General features: G+C 47.5%; 1 long non-coding RNA gene across 3 annotated transcripts in view; it reads left to right on the top strand.

Moving 5' to 3' along the window:
* Nucleotides 1-18,387, top strand: part of LOC139358485 (uncharacterized) — a 142,466-nt gene that overhangs the window by 98,015 nt on the left and 26,064 nt on the right. The window contains exon 3 of one of the 3 annotated variants that reach the window (XR_011613443.1): nucleotides 15,867-18,343. The exons of 1 other annotated variant lie outside the window; for it this stretch is intronic. This is a non-coding gene — a long non-coding RNA (uncharacterized lncRNA). Of the gene's footprint in view, nucleotides 1-3,019; nucleotides 4,084-15,866; nucleotides 18,344-18,387 lie in introns of those variants that run through there. One more of the 3 variants, XR_011613441.1, reaches the window with a different exon arrangement.

Genomic DNA, 18,387 nt, shown 5'->3' on the forward strand with positions numbered 1-18,387 from the left:
GCAATAGATGACTTGAACAACACTAAACCAACAAGACCTAAAAGACATCTATAGAACATTTCACACAACAACAAGATAATACACATTCTTCTCAAGAGTATGTGAAAAATTGTTAGACCACAAAACAAACATCAATGATTTTTTTATCTTTTTTTTTTTTTTTGAGATGGAGTCTTGCTCTATTGCCCAGGCTGAAGTGCAGTGGCATTATCTCAGCTCACAGCAACTCAACCTCCCGGGTTCAAGCACTTCTCATGCCTCAGCCTCCAGAGTAGCTGGGATTACAGGCACCCACCACTATACCCAGCTAATTTTTGTATTTTCATAGAGACAGGGTTGCACCATGTTGGCTAGGCTGGTCTTGAACTCCTGACCTCAAGTGATCTGCCTGAGTTGGCCTCCCAGAGTGCTGGGATTACAGGTGTGAGCCACCGTACCCGGACAATAAATTTTAAAAGATTGAAATCATACAAAGTACCTTCTCTGACTACAATGGAAGGAACTAGAAATCAATAGAAGAAAACCAAGACAATTCACAAATATGTGAAAATTAAAAACACGCTCAAACAACTAATGTGTCAAAATCGAACTTACAAGGGAAATTAGAAAACACCATGAGAGAATGAGAATAAAAATACAGCATACCAAAACTTATGTGATTCAGTGAAAGCAGAAAAATTTATAGCTGTAAAGACCTGTACTAAAAAGGGAGAAAGGGGCTGGGTGTGGTAGCTCACATCTGTATTCTCATCACTTTGGAAGGCTGAGGCAGGTGGATCACTTGAGGTCAGGAGTTCGAGACCAGCCTGGCCAACATGGTGAAACCCCATCTCTACTAAAATATAAAAATTAGCTGGATTTGGTGGCACATGCCTGTAATCCCAGTTACTTGGGAGGCTGAGGCAGGAGAATCACTTGAACGCAGAAGGCAGAGGTTGCAGTGAGCCGAGAGCGTGCCACTGCACTCTAGCCTGGGTGACAGAGTAACACTCCATCTCAAAAAAATAAAAAAAGTTTAAAAAATAATTTTTTTTTTTAAAAGGAGGAAGGTCTCAAAACAACAACCTAACTCTACAGCTTAAAGAACCACAGAAAGAATACAAAAATTAGCCAGGCATGGTGGTGCGTGCCTGTAATCCCAGCTACTCAGGAGGCTGAGGCTGAGAATGGTGTGAACCCAGGAGGCAGAGCTTGCAGTGAGCTGAGACCGCGCCACTGCACTCTAGCCTGGGCAACAGAGCGACACTCTGTCTCAAAAAAAAAAAAAAAAAAAAGAACTAGAGAAAGAAGTACAAACTAAACCCAAAACTAGCAGAAGAAAGAAAATAATTAAGATTGGAGTGGAAGTAAACAAAATAGAGTATAGAAAATCAGTAGTAAAAAATCAGTGAAGCTGGGCATGGTGCATGTGCCTGTAATCCCAGTACTTTGGATGGCAGAGGTGGGTGGATCACTTGAGGCCAGGAGTTCGAGACCAGATTGGCTAATATGGTGAAACCCCACCTCTACCAAAAATACAAAAATTAGCTGAGCTTAGTGGTGCACACCTGTAATCCCAGCTATGTGGGAGGCTGAGGCAGGAGAATCACTTGAACCTGGGAGGCAGAAGTTGCAGTGAACTGAGATCATGCCACTGCACTCCAGCTTGGGCAACAGAGCAAGACTTTGTCTCAAAAAAATAAAAAATAAAAATTAAATAAACAAACAAAAAATTGATCAGTCAAATTGACAAACTTTTAGCTAGTCTGACTAAGAAGAGAAGATTCAGATTACTAAAATCAGAAATGCAAGTTTGGACAGTACTACTGACCTTACAGAAATAGAAAGAACTACAAGAAAATACTATGAACAATTGTGTACCAGCAAATTGGAGAACCTAGATGAAATGGACAAATTCTGGCCAGGCATGGTGGCTCACGCCTGTAATCCCAGCACTTTGGGAGGCCAAAGCAGGCAGATCACGAGGTCAGGAGATTAAGACCATCCTGGCTAAAACAGTGAAACCCCGTCTCTACTAAAAATACAAAAAATTAGCCTGGTATGGTGTCACGTGCCTATAGTCCCAGCTACTCAGGAGGCTGAGGCAGGAGAATTGCTTGAACCCGAGAGGTGGAGGTTGCCATAAGCCAAAATTGCACCACTGGACTCCAGCCTGGGCAACAGAGTGAGATTGTGTTGGAAGGAAGGAAGGACGGGAGGGAGGGAGGGAGGGAAGGAGAGAGAAATTCCTAGATACACATGATATACCAAAACTGAGTCATGAAGACATGGAAATCTTTATAGGCCTGTAGTGAAGCAGTAATCAAAAGCCAACCAAAAAAGAAAAACCCTTGACAAGTCCCTGGTGAATTCTACCGCACATTTAAAGAAGAACTATCACCAATCTTTCTCAAACTCTTCCAAAAAATGTAAGAGGAGGGTTGGGGGGCTGGGAGGTCCAACAGGACCTCATCCACATGACTGGCAATTGGTGCTGATTGTCAACAGGAATGTCTGTGGTCTCCTCCTTGTGGTCGCTCTTGCTCTGTTAGGTCAGACATCATCCCTTACATAGAGGCCCAAGGGTCTAACGGTCCAAGCCCAAGACTGAAGCTGCAAGGTCTCTTGAGGCATAGACTCTGAAAACCACAGGATGTCACTTCTGTCACACGCTATTGGTCAAAGCAAGTCACATGGCTCACTCAGATTCAAGTCAGCGGAGAAACAGACTCCACCTTGGATGGGAGGAATAGCAGAGTCACATTGCAAAGGAGTGTGAATGAGGGTTGGGAGGAATGTGTGGCCATTAATTTACACCAGAGAATGTTTGCACTTTACAAGGTCCACAAGTCCACTGATATGGTTTGGTACTGTGTCCCTACTGACATCTCACCTTGAATTGTAATAATACCCACATGTCATGGGAGGGACCCCATGGGAGGCAATTGAATTAGGGGGCGGGTTTTTCTCATGCTGTTCTCGTGATAATGAAGATGTCTCAAGAGATCTGATGTTTTTGTTGTTGTTGTTGTTGAGACAGAGTCTCGCTTTGTCGCCCAGACTGGAGTGCAGTGGCCGGATCTCAGCTCACTGCAAGCTCCGCCTCCCGGGTTCACGCCATTCTCCTGCCTCAGCCTCCCGAGTAGCTGGGACTACAGACGCCCGCCACCTCGCCCGGCTAGGTTTTTGTATTTTTTAGTAGAGACGGGGTTTCACCGTGTTAGCCAGGATGGTCTCGATCTCCTGACCTTGTGATCCGCCCGTCTCGGCCTCCCAAAGTGCTGGGATTACAGGCTTGAGCCACCGCGCCTGGCCAGATCTGATGTTTTTATCAGGGAGAGTTCCCTTGCCTGCCACCATGTAAGATATCCCTTGACTCTTCCTTCATCTTCAGCCATGATTGTGAGGCCTCTCCAGTCATGTGGAACTGTGAGTCCACTAAACCTCTTTCATTTATAAATTACTCAGTCTCAGGTATGTCTTTATTTATTTTATTTTATTTTATTTTATTTTATTTTATTTTAGAAACAGAGTCTTGCTTTGTCACCTAGGCTGGAGTGCAAGGGTGCCATCTCGGCTCACTGCAACCTCTGTCTCCCAAGTTCAAGAGATTCCCCTGCCTCAGCCTCCTGAGTAGCTGGGACTACAGGTGTGTGCCACCATACCTGGCTAAGTTTTGTATTTTAGTAGAGACAGGGTTTCACTATGTTGGCCAGGTTAGTCTCGAACTTCTGACCTTGTGATCTACCTGCCTCGGCCTCCCAAAGTGCTAGGATTACAGGCATGAGCCACCGTGCCTGGCCTCAGTTACGTCTTTATTAGAGTGAGAGAATAGACTAATACATCCATCAACCCTAAGAACTCTGTGGAAGGGCATTTCCATATTTCATATGGAAGTCATTTCCATATGAAAATTTAGTCAGATTTCATGCTGGTTGTCTGAAAGCCAGGAGCTTCTAAAAAACTTTCAGGGCAGCTGTCTAAGCATGACCTCATGTCATCCTGTTGTGAGTACTAAATTAGTTAATTCAGGGGAAACACTTAGAAAAGCGCCTGGCATGCAGTAAACACGTGATAAATTTCAATTGTTATTATCTTCACAGTAATTTTATGGGTCAGGCTTGTTATTTTCCCTATTTTGCAGATGAAGAGGCAGAGACTCAGAGATGCACAGTAAGTCACCTGAGGGTTATGCAGCAAATAAGCAGGGAAGCCAGATTAGAACCTACACGAGAGAGTCGCCCTTGTGTGAGACTCCAAAGCTTCACTCGGGTGCACAGAGAGGCGGGTTTGAGGACGTTCACTGCTGCATTGTTTTCAGTAGCTTAACATGAGAAACAGTGCAGATGTCCACCAACAGGGGCCACCCAGTAAACCCCAGCATGCCCAGCCAGGGAGTGCTTTGTGCTGGTTACAAGAAATGAGGTCACGCTATACATAGGACATGGGATCATCTCCAAGACATTCTGTTCAGTAAAAAGAACATCTGAAAAAAAAGTTCCATAACCCACAGAAAATACTGCCAAATATTCCAAAAAATCTAAGTCCAAGTGTGTGTGTATGTGACCTCTGGAGGCTGATCTGAAGCAAATGTAGGTGAATTAAACAATAGGATCTATTTATAGGACTCTTCTTTTCTTACTTTTCTTTATTTTTGTTGGATTTTGAAACATGTTCAAAGAAAAATTCAGAGTACAATAAAATACCAGTCGGGTGCGGTGGCTCACGCCTGTAATCCCAGCACTTTGGGAGGCTGAGGTGGGTGGACCACCTGAGGTGAGGAGTTCGAGATCAGCCTGGCCAACATGGTGAAACCCCAACTCTGCTAAAAATACAAAATTTAGCCGGGTGTGGTCCAGGCACCTGTAATCCCAGCTACTCGGGAGGCCGAGGCAGGAGAATTGCTTGAACCCAGGAGGCAGAGGTTACAGTGAGTTGATTGTGCCACTGCACTCTAGCCTGGGTGACAAGAGTGAAAGTGCATCTCAAAATAAATAAATGAAAAGAAAGAAAGAAAGAAAGAGGGAGAGAGAAAGAAAGAGAGAGAGAGAGAAAGAAAGAAAAAAAAGAAAGAAAGAAAGAAAGAAAGAAAGAAAGAAAGAAAGAAAGAAAGAAAGAAAGAAAGAAAGAAAAAGAAAAGAGCCAAGAAGAAGAAAAAAAAAATCACCTGGGATTCCTCCCCTCCCCTAGAGCTAACTAGGCTAACATTTTGGTATGTATCTTTCCAGTCCACATCTTGTGTGACTGAGTGTGTATATGCATATGTATTATTTTCAACTGTTGGCTTCCTCCTCGTGGTCCAAGACAGCTGCTCCAGATTTAGCCATTACATCTGTTTCCTGCCAGCAAGAAGGGGGAAATGGGAAGTAGAGAGCCTTTTAAGTATACAGCCTAGAATTTACAGACATTATTCTTTATCACATCTCATTTGTCTAAATGTAGTCGCATGGCCATCCTGACCAGAAGGAAGCCTGGGAAATGTGGTCTTTCCTCTGGGCTGCCTTGTGCCCAGTGAAAAGTCAGGGGTTCTATCACTATGAAAGAAACAGGAGAATGGATATTGTGGCAACTAGCAGTGCTATTCGCCTTTATTCTCTCAATGGTAATATTTTTCCCCATCAAGAGGGAAAAATTTGTGTCTTACATTCTAACCACTGAACTCTGAGAGAGGCCACTGGCCTGTGCTATTCTTTTGAGATGGAGTTTCGCTCAGTCGCCCAGGCTGGAGTGCAGTGGTGTTATCTCCAGCTCACTGCACCCTCCACCTCCTGGGTTCAAGCAATTCTCAGTCCTCAGCCTCCTGAGCAGCTGGAATTACAGGTGCCTGCCACCACACCCCATTTGAGACCATATAGGGTAGCTTCCAGCCATTGCCATGGCATTTGTGAATTGTCGTGGCACTGGTGGGAGTGTCTCTTAGCATGCTAATATATTATAATTAGCGTATATATTATAATGAGCAGTGAGGAGGACCAGAGGTTGCTTTCATCACCAAACAAGTTTTGGCGGATCTGGCCAGCTTCTTTACTGCATCCTGTTTTATCAATGAGGTCTTTGTGACCTGTACCTTGTGAAACCAGTCCTGCCTAACTCTTATCTGAGGCTGAGCCTCAGGGGTGGGCGGCGGGGGGGTGGCGGTTGTTCAGAATGAACAATTCAAAGTCAGCTCCTCCTTCTTGGAGCTCAGAGACTTGAAGAGCAAGGACCACTGTCAGCACACGACCCCATTTGCAAGGTCGGGGACACACATGCAGACCTACAGGCCATTGTAGAGAAAGTGTTAAAAGGTATATATAAGTCAAGCCACGGCCAAGCAGTGCGCCCTGAGAGTCAGAGAGTTCTCCCTAAGCCAGGGAAGGACAGGGCAGGGCAAGGCAGAAACTGGGCCTGGGGCCAGGATTCCTGAACTGGGGCTAGATTTGCCCAAATCTAGGGCAGGGCTGACCAGGTCAACCACAGCAGGGAGCCAGGGTGGGTGGGTCACCCTGCCACAGGCTTCACTCTTCTGGCTGTGGTTTCCAGGCAGTTCTAAAAGCCTCCCAGTGGCCCAGTGCAGTGGCTAACACCTGTAATCCCAGCACTTTGGGAAGCCTTAGGCGAGCAGATCACTTGAGGCCAAGAGTTCGAGACCAGCCTGACCAACATGTTGAAACCCCGTCTCTACTAAAAATACAAAAATTAGCTGAGCGTGGTGGCAGTGCCTGTAATCCCAGCTACTTGGGAGGCTGAGGCAGGAGAACGCGGGAGGTGGAGGTTGCAGTGAGCTGAGATTGTGCCACTGCACTCCAGCCCAGGTGATAGAGGCGAGACTCCATCTCAAATAAAATAAAAAAATAAAATAAAAAAGTCTCCCAGCGTACACCACCCCAGCAACATGGCAGGAGGGAGTGTCTCCTGGGGACCTCCACTTTGGAGGTTTGAGTGGGCAGCTTTAAGCCGGAACAGTCACTCTTGCTGTAGGTTCTCAGGGCAGAGACAGGCCCCACCGTGCCTCCTCACATGCATTTCCTCTCAGCTCCCACCTGCCAGCCCGGGAGAGAGGGAGGGCCGTTCTGTCCTTTTCCTGCAGAGTCCGTTTGTTCAGTTGGTGACCAACATCCTGAAAAACATTCTAGGAGATCAAAAAGAAGAACCTTTTGGTCTATGTGTCAGGTTGGCCCAGTGTACCACGCCCAGTGCAGGTCCCTCTTGAAACCACCTTTGCAAAATTATGACTGAGACAGTGAGAGATCTTTTTTTTTTTTTTCTTTGAGACGGAGTTTCACTCTTGTTGCCCAGACTGGAGTGCAATGGTGTGTTCTCGGCTCACTGCAGTCTCCGTCTCCTGGGTTCAAGCGATTCTTCTGCCTCAGCCTCCTGAGTAGCTGGGATTACAGGCACGCACCACCATGCCCGGCTAATTTTTGTATTTTTAGTAGAGACGAGGTTTCTCTGTATTGGTCAGGCTGGCCTCGAACTCCCGACCTCAGGTGATCCACTCGCCTCAGCCTCCCAAAGTGCTGGGATTACAGGCGTAAGCTACCGTGCCCGGCCGACAGTGAGAGATCTAACTTGATATACTCTTTTTTTTTTTTTTTTTTTTTTTTTTTGAGACGGAGTCTCACGCTGTTGCCCAGGCTGAAGTGCAGTGGCGCGATCTCAGCTCACTGCAAGCTCCGCCTCCCGGGTTCCCGCCATTCTCCTGCCTCAGCCTCCTGAGTAGCTGGGACTACAGGCGCCCGCCACCGCGCCCGGCTAATTTTTTGTATTTTTAGTAGAGACGGGGTTTCACTGTGGTCTCGATCTCCTGACCTTGTGATCCGCCCGCCTCGGCCTCCCAAAGTGCTGGGATTACAGGCTTGAGCCACCGCGCCCGGCCGATGTACTCTTATCTTGCTTCTAACCTCCAAGCTGTCCTTGTTCATTCCTGGGCATAAGCTGAACTAACTTTGGGAGAAACTTAGTTTATACTTTCAACAGCCCTTTCCCAAAGCAGACCTTCTTGCCTGGGAACTAAGTTGCCTTTGTAGGACTAACATTAGCCACAAGATTAGAAATTTTGGTTTAGGAGTCATGCAGCTGGAGGTTACAAGATTCTGACCCTCCCTAAACTGCTTCTATCATCAGTGCTTGAGATATTTTTCAGACTCTGCACTTGATGGATCAGCTGGCACCACCCATGTCAATAAACTGGCTCATCTGATCTTGTGGCTCCCACTCAAGAATTGACTCAGCTCAAGAAGACAACTTCGACTCCCTGTGATTTCATCCCTAACCAATCAGCACTCCTGGTGCACTGGCTTCTCCCCACCCACCAGGTTATCCTTAAAAACTCTCCTCCCTGAATGCTCGGGAGAGACTGATTTGAGTAATAAAACTCTGGTCTCCGGCACAGCTGGCTCTGCGTGAATTACTCTTTCTCTGTTGCAATTCTCCTGTCTTGATGAATCGGCTCTGACTAGGCAGCCTGCAAGGTGAACCCCTTGGGGGGTTATGCTCTTTGCCCAGGGTGACGTTATTTCTCTCCAGGATGGCTGCAGTGGCTTCTGAGCCTGCTTGCATCTGATGTGGTCCCTTTCAATGTCACGCAGGCCAAAGCAGCCTTCCATCTCTCCATGATCTTGGCTTCCAAGGTACTCTGTCTCTCTCTCTGGGTCCCCACCCTGTCTTCCTATCAGGCCCTTGAAGGCACCCTGCTGGCTCTACCCCTTGGCCTTCAAAAGTGCAGTTTCCTCCTGGAAGGCACCTTCTTCCTTACCTCACTTCCTTCCCTCCTACCTGCCTTGAGGTACCAGCTCGCAGGGGCATCCTTGGGAAAGTCCACCCCTTGGACTGAGTCTGGAGTTCTGATCTCTCTTTTTTTTTGGTGACGGAGTTCACTCTTGTTACCCAAGCTGGAGTTCAATGGCGTGGTCTCGGCTCACTGCAACCTCCACTTCCCAGGTTCAAGTGACTCTCCTGCCTCAGCCTCCCAAGTAGCTGGGATTATAGGCATGTACCACTATGCCCGGGTAATTTTGTATTTTTAGTAGAGATGGGGTTTCTCCATGTTGGTGAGGCTAGTCTCGAACTCCCAACCTCAGGTGATCCACCAGCCTTGGCCTCCCAAAGTGCTGGGATTACAGGTGTGAGCCACCGTGCCCAACCATTTTTTTTGTTTTGTTTTGTTTTTGAGATGGCATCTCGCTCTGTCACCCAGGCTGGAGTGCTGTGGCACCATCACGGTTCACTGCAGCCTTGAACTTCTGGGCTCCAGCAATCCTCCCACCTCAGCCTCTTAAGTAGCTGGGACCACAGGTATGTGCCACCATGCCTAGTAATTTTTGTATTTTTTTGTAGAAACAGGGTCTCATTATGTTGCCCAGGCTGGTCTCAAACTGCTGGGCTCAAGCAATCCTCCTGCCTCAACCTCCCAAAGTGCTGGGATTACACGTGTAAACCAACACATCCAGCCCTGATCTCATTCTGCAAATAATTTACCTAGTTGGTCACTTGGTGTCTGTAGGAGCATCACGTGTCTCAGGCCTGCCTCAAAACTGCATTTCAGCTGGGGGTGTGGTGGGGGCAGGCAGAGTGTAGTTTGGGGACATCAAGCGTCTGTGGTGGATATCCTCCCAAAGTGAGACAGCTTTTTAATGATATTTATTGAGCACTCACTGTTTGCCAGTGTGGTGCCAAGCACTTTGCACATACTAGCTCAGTGCATCCTTAACAGCAATCCTGGGAGGGAGGTGCTTTTCTCATCCGCATGTGCTGACAAAGCTGACAAGAGCTGGGTCTTGCACGGTACCTTAAGGGCTAAAGACCTGCAAGGATGGCGCATGAAAGCAAAACCAGAGAGTTGCCTTTTCCGAATGCCAATGCACCCTCCACCCAGTCCTTGACAAGCGACATTAGCATGGGTTGCGCCACACTCCACATGCTTTTCTGCATCTCCTTTGTGTGTGTGTGTGCACATATAATTAATTCTGGGGCAACTTCCTACATCAGTACAGAGAAACTCCTTGATCATTATCCACTCCAACATCCTTCCTGGGAGGGACTGACTGGAAACCCAAATGCCCTTCTAAGGGCAAATAAGAAAAATAAACTAATTCTTCCTGGTGCAGAAAAGGGAAAGAAACATCCCGTTTACTGTTCTTAAATATTCTAGAGCAAACACTTCAGAAAACTTCTCAATTATTTATCTGTTCCTTTAAGATGGGAGTCTTTTTAAAAGCCAAATGACCTCCTACCAGTTTTACAAGCCAGGAATGTTTTCCCAAGGACCTAGGAGTCATCTCTTTGGAAGGTAAACATCAAGATAGCACCCTTCTCATCCAGTCTCCATGGGAGGATGGGAGCCTAACTTCAGTGCCTGGCTCCAAGCTGCAAAACAGTCCATCATCTATCATAAAGATGTAAGTTTCTATTTCCTCTGGATAAAGACAATTAGCTAACGCAGATGGCCACTCCAACTACCAGGTGAATTCAGGATGAAATATGTTGCAAATCATGTTGTGCAGTCATCTGACTTGAGGACTATTTTTTTTTTTTTTGAGACAGAGTCTTGCTCTGTTGTCCAGGCTGGAGTACAGTGGCGCAATCTCAGCTCATTGCAACCTCTGCCTCTCAGGTTCAAGCAATTATCCTGCCTCTGCCTCCCAAGTTGGAATTACAGGCATGCACCACCACATCCGGCTAATTTTTGTATTTTTAGTAGAGATGGGGTTCCGTCATGTTGGCCAAGCTGGTCTCAAACTCCTGACTTTAAGTGATCTGCCCACCTTGGCCTCCCAAAGTGTTGGAATTACAGGCATGAGCCACCACCCCTGGCCCTAGTTATTATTTGAGGACTTGAGTGCAATAGGTTATACCTGCTTGGTTATATAGGAGGATGAAATTTCTTTCTCTTTGTAATCTCTTTCGTGGATTGCCTGTGATGCCCACTGCAGTCGGTTTAATGTTTATTTAATAATAAAACTGTTTTCTCTTCCACTTTTGTGGAAAGGTTTTCTGGATTAGAACTTTAATTTTGTCTCCAACACCTTCAAATGTCTTTCTACAGAGGGCTGGTTAAATAAACGTTGCATCTCCACACAAGAGAATACTACACAGCCATGACAAAACACAAGGAGGCTGTTTTCATTGTTGAATGAAAAGTGCAATGTGCACAACAGTTTACTACGTTTTCTGTAAAAAAAAAAAAAAAAAAGGTCTGAGAAGACTGTATTTGCCATTTGTATAATCTCTGGAAGGGTAAACAAAGACTGATAAAAGTGCTCCTCTGTGTGTGTGTGTGTGTGTGTGTGTGTGTGTGTGTGTGTGTGTGTGTGTGTAAGAGAAACTGGGCAGATGAGGGAGAGGAAAGAGGTGAAAACTTTTCTCTGTGTACCTTATATTTTCTGATTTTTTGAAACACATGACTATATTACCTATTCACAATAAATTAAAAGGGAAGGGAAGGGAAGAGTGGTGGTGGCAAGCAAACAAAGCCTCTAAAAAGAAGTCCCAGGGGCCGGGCGCAGTGGCTAACTCTTATAATCTTAGCACTTTGAGAGGCCAAGGTGGGCAGATTGCCTAAACTCAGGAGTTCGAGACCAGCCTGGGCAACATAGTGAGACCTTGTCTCTACTGAAAATACAAAAAATATGCTGGGTGTGGTAGCGTGCACCTGTAGTCTCAGCTACTCAGGAGACTGAGAAGCAGGAGAATCCCTTAAACCTGGGAGGCAGAGGTTGCAGTGAGCCAGGATCACATCATTGCACTCTAGCCTGGGCAAGAGCAGGACTCTGCTTCAAAAAAAAAAAAAAAAAAAAAATTAGCTGGGTGTGGTGGTGGGCACCTGTAACCCTAGCTACTTAGGAGGCTGAGGCAGGAGAATCACTTGAACCTGGGAGGCAGAGGTTGCAGTTGAAACTAGGCCGCTAGGCCTCATAAAAAAAAGAACTTAAAAAAATTAACACCAGGTGGCTCTGGATAGGGTCCCACCCTGCCTCAATAGGGTCCCACCCTGATAGGGTCCCACCCTGCCAATTCCGGGAAACAACCTCATGGGGTCCTACCCTGCCAATTCCGGGGGTCCCACCCTGCCTCGAAGTTCCCGGAATCAACAACTCCAGGAAAAAACCTCATAAGGTCCTGCTCTAACCAATTAGAACAAGACACCTTGCTCAGGCCATAGACAGACCCAATTACCACGCGCCTAAAGCTTTGTTTGAATTTCGTGCCCTAAGCTGTGTTTGAACTTGTGTTTGCCTATATAAACAGCCTGTAACAAGCAGTCAGGGTCCCAAGGCCAACTTAGAGCTTGGGACCCTAGCGCGCTAGTAATAAATAACTCTCTGCTGTGAATCTCGTGTCGGTGATCCTTCGCGGCGACCCCTGCCCCGGAAGGAATCGACAGTTCGGTTCCAACATTTGGTGCATTGGCCGGGAAGTGGGGTCGTCCGAGGACCCCCGACCCATCCGGCGGAGACCCATCTGGCCCGGGCCACGGACTGCTGACTGAACGGACCTACCAGGTACTTTCGTTTTGTTCTGTCTGTCTTGCCGGCTAACTCTGAACTCTGGGGAGTACTCCTTCTGAATTAAGTGGGGAAGGGGGACAGACGTGTCCGGCACCTTCCCACTTACGCCCCGGGGGATGCCCTGGCGGTAGTCTGGGAGAAGGCTAATGATTCAGTCAGCCTCTTCAAATCTGTAGGCAGGCCGCCCCTGCCGTCTGAATATTTTGTGATCTTGTGGCGCCACTCTCTGGCCGTGCGGCTTCTCCTTACTTGTCTGGTCTTTGTTTTTGTTACTTTCCTTTTGTCCTTGTTATACGTGGACGAAATAAGACAGACGTTGACGACTCCTTTGTCTCTGACCCTGACTCACTTCCCTGACGTTCGGGCTCGAGCCCACAACCTCTCCATAGAAGTCTGTAGGGGACGATGGCGAAAATTCTGCTCGTCCGAGTGGCCTACCCTCCATGTTGGGTGGCCCCGGGACGAAACATTTGACCTCCCAATTATCTTACAGGTTAAAGCAACAGTGATGGATCCTGGGCCACACGGACACCCAGACCAGGTGGCCTACATAATTACTTGGGAGGATCTGGTCCGAAACCCTCCCTCTTGGGTGAAACCCTTCCTCCATTCCCCTTCCCCATCCCAATCTACCCTCCTTGCCTTAGAAGCCCCAAAGAATCGGAATCCGGACCCGCATAAGCCAGTCCTCCCAGATGAACCCCAGAGGGACCTCCTCCTTCTTGATCCCCTGCCTCCTCCACCTCAAAACCCCCTTCTGGGACCTCCACCTTACGCTTCACCCTTGCCCCCTGTCTTGTCCCCAGCTCTTCCCTCTACCACCTCGGCCCCTACCCTTTCTCCAACTTCTCCCTCGGCCCCTCCCTCCACCCCGTCTCCTTCTCCAGCCCCGCCCAAACTCACCCCTCGGACGCCGCCGCCGACACCTCCTCGTCTCCGCTTGCGGCGGACTGAGGACCCAGAAGGCCCTTCCACTTAGCAATCCTCCTTTTTCCCCTCCGTACTGTCAATCGCACGGTCCAGTACTGGCCCTTCTCTGCCTCTGACCTCTACAACTAGAAAACCCATAACCCTTCCTTTTCCCAAGACCCCCAGGCCCTAACCTCATTAATAAAATCCATTCTCCTCACTCACCAGCCCACTTAGGATGATTGCCAGCAACTCTTGCAGGTCCTCCTAACCACTGAAGAAAGGCAGCAAGTCCTCCTGGAGGCCCGGAAAAATGTGCCAGGACCAGGAGGCCTCCCAACCCAACTTCCCAATAAAATAGACGAGGGATTTCCCCTCACCCGCCCAGACTGGGACTATGAAACGGCACCAGGTAGGGAGAGTCTCCAAATCTATCACCAGGCTCTGTTGGCAGGTCTCAAAGGGGCAGGAAAGCGCCCCACAAATTTGGCCAAGGTAAGGACCATAACTCAGGAAAGGGATGAAAGCCCGGCAGCCTTCATGGAAAGGCTTCTGGAAGGGTTCCAAATATATACCCCATTAGACCCAGAGGCCCTAGAACATAAGGCTGCCGTAGCTATGGCATTCATAGACCAAGCTGCATTAAATATCAAAGGAAAACTCCAAAGACTAGATGGAATCAAACCTATGGATTACAGGAATTGGTTAAGGAGGCAAAAAAAAGCGTAAAATAAGAGAGAAACCCCTGAGGAAAGGGAAGCCAGGTTAGCGAAGGAACAGATAGAGCGAGAGGATCGTAAGAACCGAGTGAAGGATAAGCATTTAACAAAAATCCTGGCGGCAGTTGTGAGAGAGAAAGGACCAGGGAGAGAGGGAGAGAAGCGGAGGCGGCCGGCTGGCCCCCGTGTCTTCGCATCATGGCAGCCACCGCTATGCTGGTCAAGGACTCTGCTAAGTTAACCCTTGGGCAGCCACTAACTGTTATTACCCCACATGCTCTAGAGGCCATAGTGCGGCAGCCCCCGGACCGGTGGATAACCAACGCACGCCTAACCCACTACCAGGCCCTCCTACTGGACACGGACCGCGTCCAGTTTGGCCCTCCGGTCACCCTAAACCCTGCTACGCTGCTGCCGGTACCAGAAGACCAACCAAGCCCACACGATTGTCGGCAAGTACTGGCTGAGACCCATGGAACACGGGAAGACCTTAAAGACCAAGAACTCCCAGACGCGGATCACACCTGGTACACAGACGGCAGCAGTTACCTTGACTCAGGTACCCGGAGGGCGGGAGCGGCGGTAGTAAATGGCCACAACACCATTTGGGCACAATCACTACCTCCTGGCACGTCTGCACAAAAGGCTGAGTTAATAGCACTAACCAAGGCCCTAGAGCTGTCCAAGGGAAAGAAAGCTAACATTTATACTGATAGCCGGTATGCCTTTGCAACGGCTCATACTCATGGAAGTATCTATGAAAGAAGAGGTCTCCTAACCTCAGAAAGAAAGGAAATCAAGAACAAAGTTGAAATAATTGCCTTATTAAAAGCCCTTTTTCTTCCTCAAGAAGTGGCTATAATTCACTGCCCCGGGCATCAGAAAGGACAGGATCCAGTCGCAGTAGGACGAAACCAGCCACATAACTATTGAACATACTTATACCCCAGAAGACCAGGAAAAAGCAAAAGCCATAAGGGCTATAAAGAACAAAGACACTAAAAACTAGGAAAAAGGAGGAAAAATAGTCCTTCCCCAAAAGGAGGCCCTGGCAATGATCCAGCAGATGCATGCCTGGACACACTTGAGTAATTGAAAGCTAAAATTACTGATTGAAAAAACTGACTTTCTAATCCCAAAGGCAAGTACCCTCGTAGAACAAGTGACATCTGCCTGTAAGGTCTGTCAGCAGGTAAACGCTGGGGCTACCCGAGTGCCAGAAAGGAAACGAACTCGTGGTAACCGCCCAGGAGTCTATTAGGAAATAGACTTCACTGAAGTAAAACCTCACTATGCTGGATATAAGTACTTACTGGTGTTTGTAGATACCTTTTCAGGATGGGTAAAAGCCTACCCCACCTGGCAAGAAACGGCACACATAGTAGCCAAGAAAATTTTAGAAGAAATCTTTCCTAGATTCAGACTTCCCAAGGTAATTAGGTCAAATAACGGGCCGGCCTTCGTTTCTCAGGTAAGTCAGGGGCTCGCCAGGATATTGGGGATTAATTGGAAATTACATTGTGCCTATGGACTCCAGAGCTCAGGACAGGTAAAAAGAATGAATAGAACAATAAAAGAGACCCTTACTAAATTGACCTTAGAGACTGGTTTAAAAGATTGGAGACGCCTCCTATCCTTAACTCTGTTAAAGGCCCAAAATACACCTAACCGTTTTGGGCTCACTCCATATGAAATCCTCTACGGAGGACCTCCCCCTTTGTCAACCTTGCTTAACTCCTTCTCCCCCTCCGATCCTAAAACTGACCTACAGGCTCGGCTAAAAGGACTCCAAGCAGTACAGGCCCAAATCTGGGCCCCCTTGGCAGAACTGTACCAACCAGGACATCCACAGACCAGTCACCCCTTCCAGGTGGGAGACTCTGTCTACGTTAGACGGCACCGTACTCAAAGACTAAAGCCTCGGTGGAAAGGACCCTACATTGTTCTCCTGACCACGCCCACAGCCATAAAGGTTGACGGAATCTCCACTTAGATCCACGCATCCCACGCCAAGGCTGCTCCAGAGACGTCCGGACCAACACCACTTGAGACATGGAAACTCCGACGCTCCGCGGACCCGCTCAAGATAAGACTCTCTCGTATCTAACTCCTTGCTTATTGTTTGCCCTTCTTCCCTGCGCCGTCTCTAGTGTAGTTTTTGACGCTAACCCCCACCGGCCATTTAGCCTGACCTGACAGATAATTAATTTTAATAATCAAGAGGTCTTAAATAAGACCTCCGAGAATGCTCCTATAAAGACTTGGTTTCCAGACCTCTATTTCAACCTAAAAAAAAATATATAGCAGAAAAGATAAAAGACACAGGCCCCCGGTTTACTGGTCCCACAGGAGTCCTATTAGGAACTCCTCAAGATAGACAAGAATGGAAAGGACAGGCTAGAAAGGTGTCCATCAGCCGGAATGGGTTTTATGCCTGTCCCGGATTCAGGACAGGACAAATGAAAAAAACTTGTAGAGATCTGACTCACTTGTATTGCAAAAGCTGGTCCTGTGTGACTACTAATAATAGAGAGTAGAAATAGGCCACAAAACCTTAGTATATAACCATGTCCTTTGTCCAGCCCTGTACCACAACCCGATATTCGGAAAATTGCAACCTGGTTCGCATCAAGTTTGAAGATGCGGCAAAATCTGATAACAGATAAGTAACAACAAGGTTAATATAAGGTCTCTATTTATACCAGCACAACCCGCCTAAAATTCCCCTCCAAATCAGACTATTGGTCAATCCAGACACTGCCCCTGTTGCAGTAAGGCCAGACCAGGTTTTATTAGAAGCTAAGAAGCCCCCGGTTTCCATATTGGAGAAGCCCCAACTAAAAACTCCTCAAAGCACTTCCCCGCCCTTAATCTCCCTCACCCTCGCCGACATGTTAGGAATTAAGGTAGCGGCTGGAGTTAAGACCAGGAGAGCAGCCCTAGTGCATGGTAACCATCATCTGCAACAACTTAAAGTAGCCATAGATAAAGACCTTAGAGCCATAGAACAATCTATCACAAAACTTGAAGAGTCCTTGACTTCTCTGTTTGAAGTTGTATTACAAAACCGACGAAGACTAGAAATTGTCTTTCTGAAAGAGGGCGGGCTCTGTGCAGCCCTAAAAGAGCAATGTTGTTTTTATGCAGATCATTCAAGAATAGTTAAAGATTCTATGGCAAAACTAAAAAAAAGATTAGACAAAAAAAAAAAAAAAAAAAAGAAAATCTCAACAAAGTTAGTTTAAAAATTAGTACAACCAATCCCCTTGGCTTAGCACCCTAATCTCCACCATCTTAAGACCCCTCATCCTGCTCATGCTCATCCTGACTTTCAGGCCATGCATACTCAACTGCTTACTCACCCTTATTAAAAATAGAATAAACGGCCGGGCGCGGTGGTTCAAGCCTGTAATCCCAGCACTTTGGGAGGCCGAGACGGGCGGATCACGAGGTCAGGAGATCGAGACCATCCTGGCTAACACAGTGAAACCCCGTCTCTACTAAAAATACAAAAAAAACTAGCCGGGCGTGGTGGCGGGTGCCTATAGTCCCAGCTACTCGGGAGGCTGAGGCCGGAGAATGGTGTAAACCCGGGAGGCGGAGCTTGCAGTGAGCTGAGATCCGGCCACTGCACTCCAGCCTGGGCGGCAGAGCGAGACTCCGTCTCAAAAAAAAAAAAAAAAAAAAAAGAATAAACATAGTACATGCTATGGTTCTGACCCAACAATACCAGAGCCTCAGGACTGAAGAAAAGGCTCAAAATTGAGCCTCTGACACAAAAAGAGGAGGGAATGAAACTAGGCTGCATAAAACTTAGAAACTAGGCCTCATAAAAAAAAGAACTTAAAAAAAATTAACACCAGGTGGCTCTGGATAGGGTCCCACCCTGCCTCAATAGGGTCCCACCCTGATAGGGTCCCACCCTGCCAATTCCGGGAAACAACCTCATGGGGTCCCACCCTGCCAATTCCGGGGGTCCCACCCTGCCTCGAAGTTCCCGGAATCAACAACTCCAGGAAAAAACCTCATAAGGTCCTGCTCTAACCAATTAGAACAAGACACCTTGCTCAGGCCATAGACAGACCCAATTACCACGCGCCTAAAGCTTTGTTTGAATTTCGCGCCCTAAGCTGTGTTTGAACTTGTGTTTGCCTATATAAACAGCCTGTAACAAGCAGTCAGGGTCCCAAGGCCAACTTAGAGCTTGGGACCCTAGCGCGCTAGTAATAAATAACTCTCTGCTGTGAATCTCGTGTCGGTGATCCTTCGCGGCGACCCCTGCCCAGGAAGGA

This window comes from Macaca nemestrina, chromosome 15 (assembly GCF_043159975.1).
Source record: "Macaca nemestrina isolate mMacNem1 chromosome 15, mMacNem.hap1, whole genome shotgun sequence".
Lineage (NCBI taxonomy): Eukaryota > Metazoa > Chordata > Mammalia > Primates > Cercopithecidae > Macaca > Macaca nemestrina.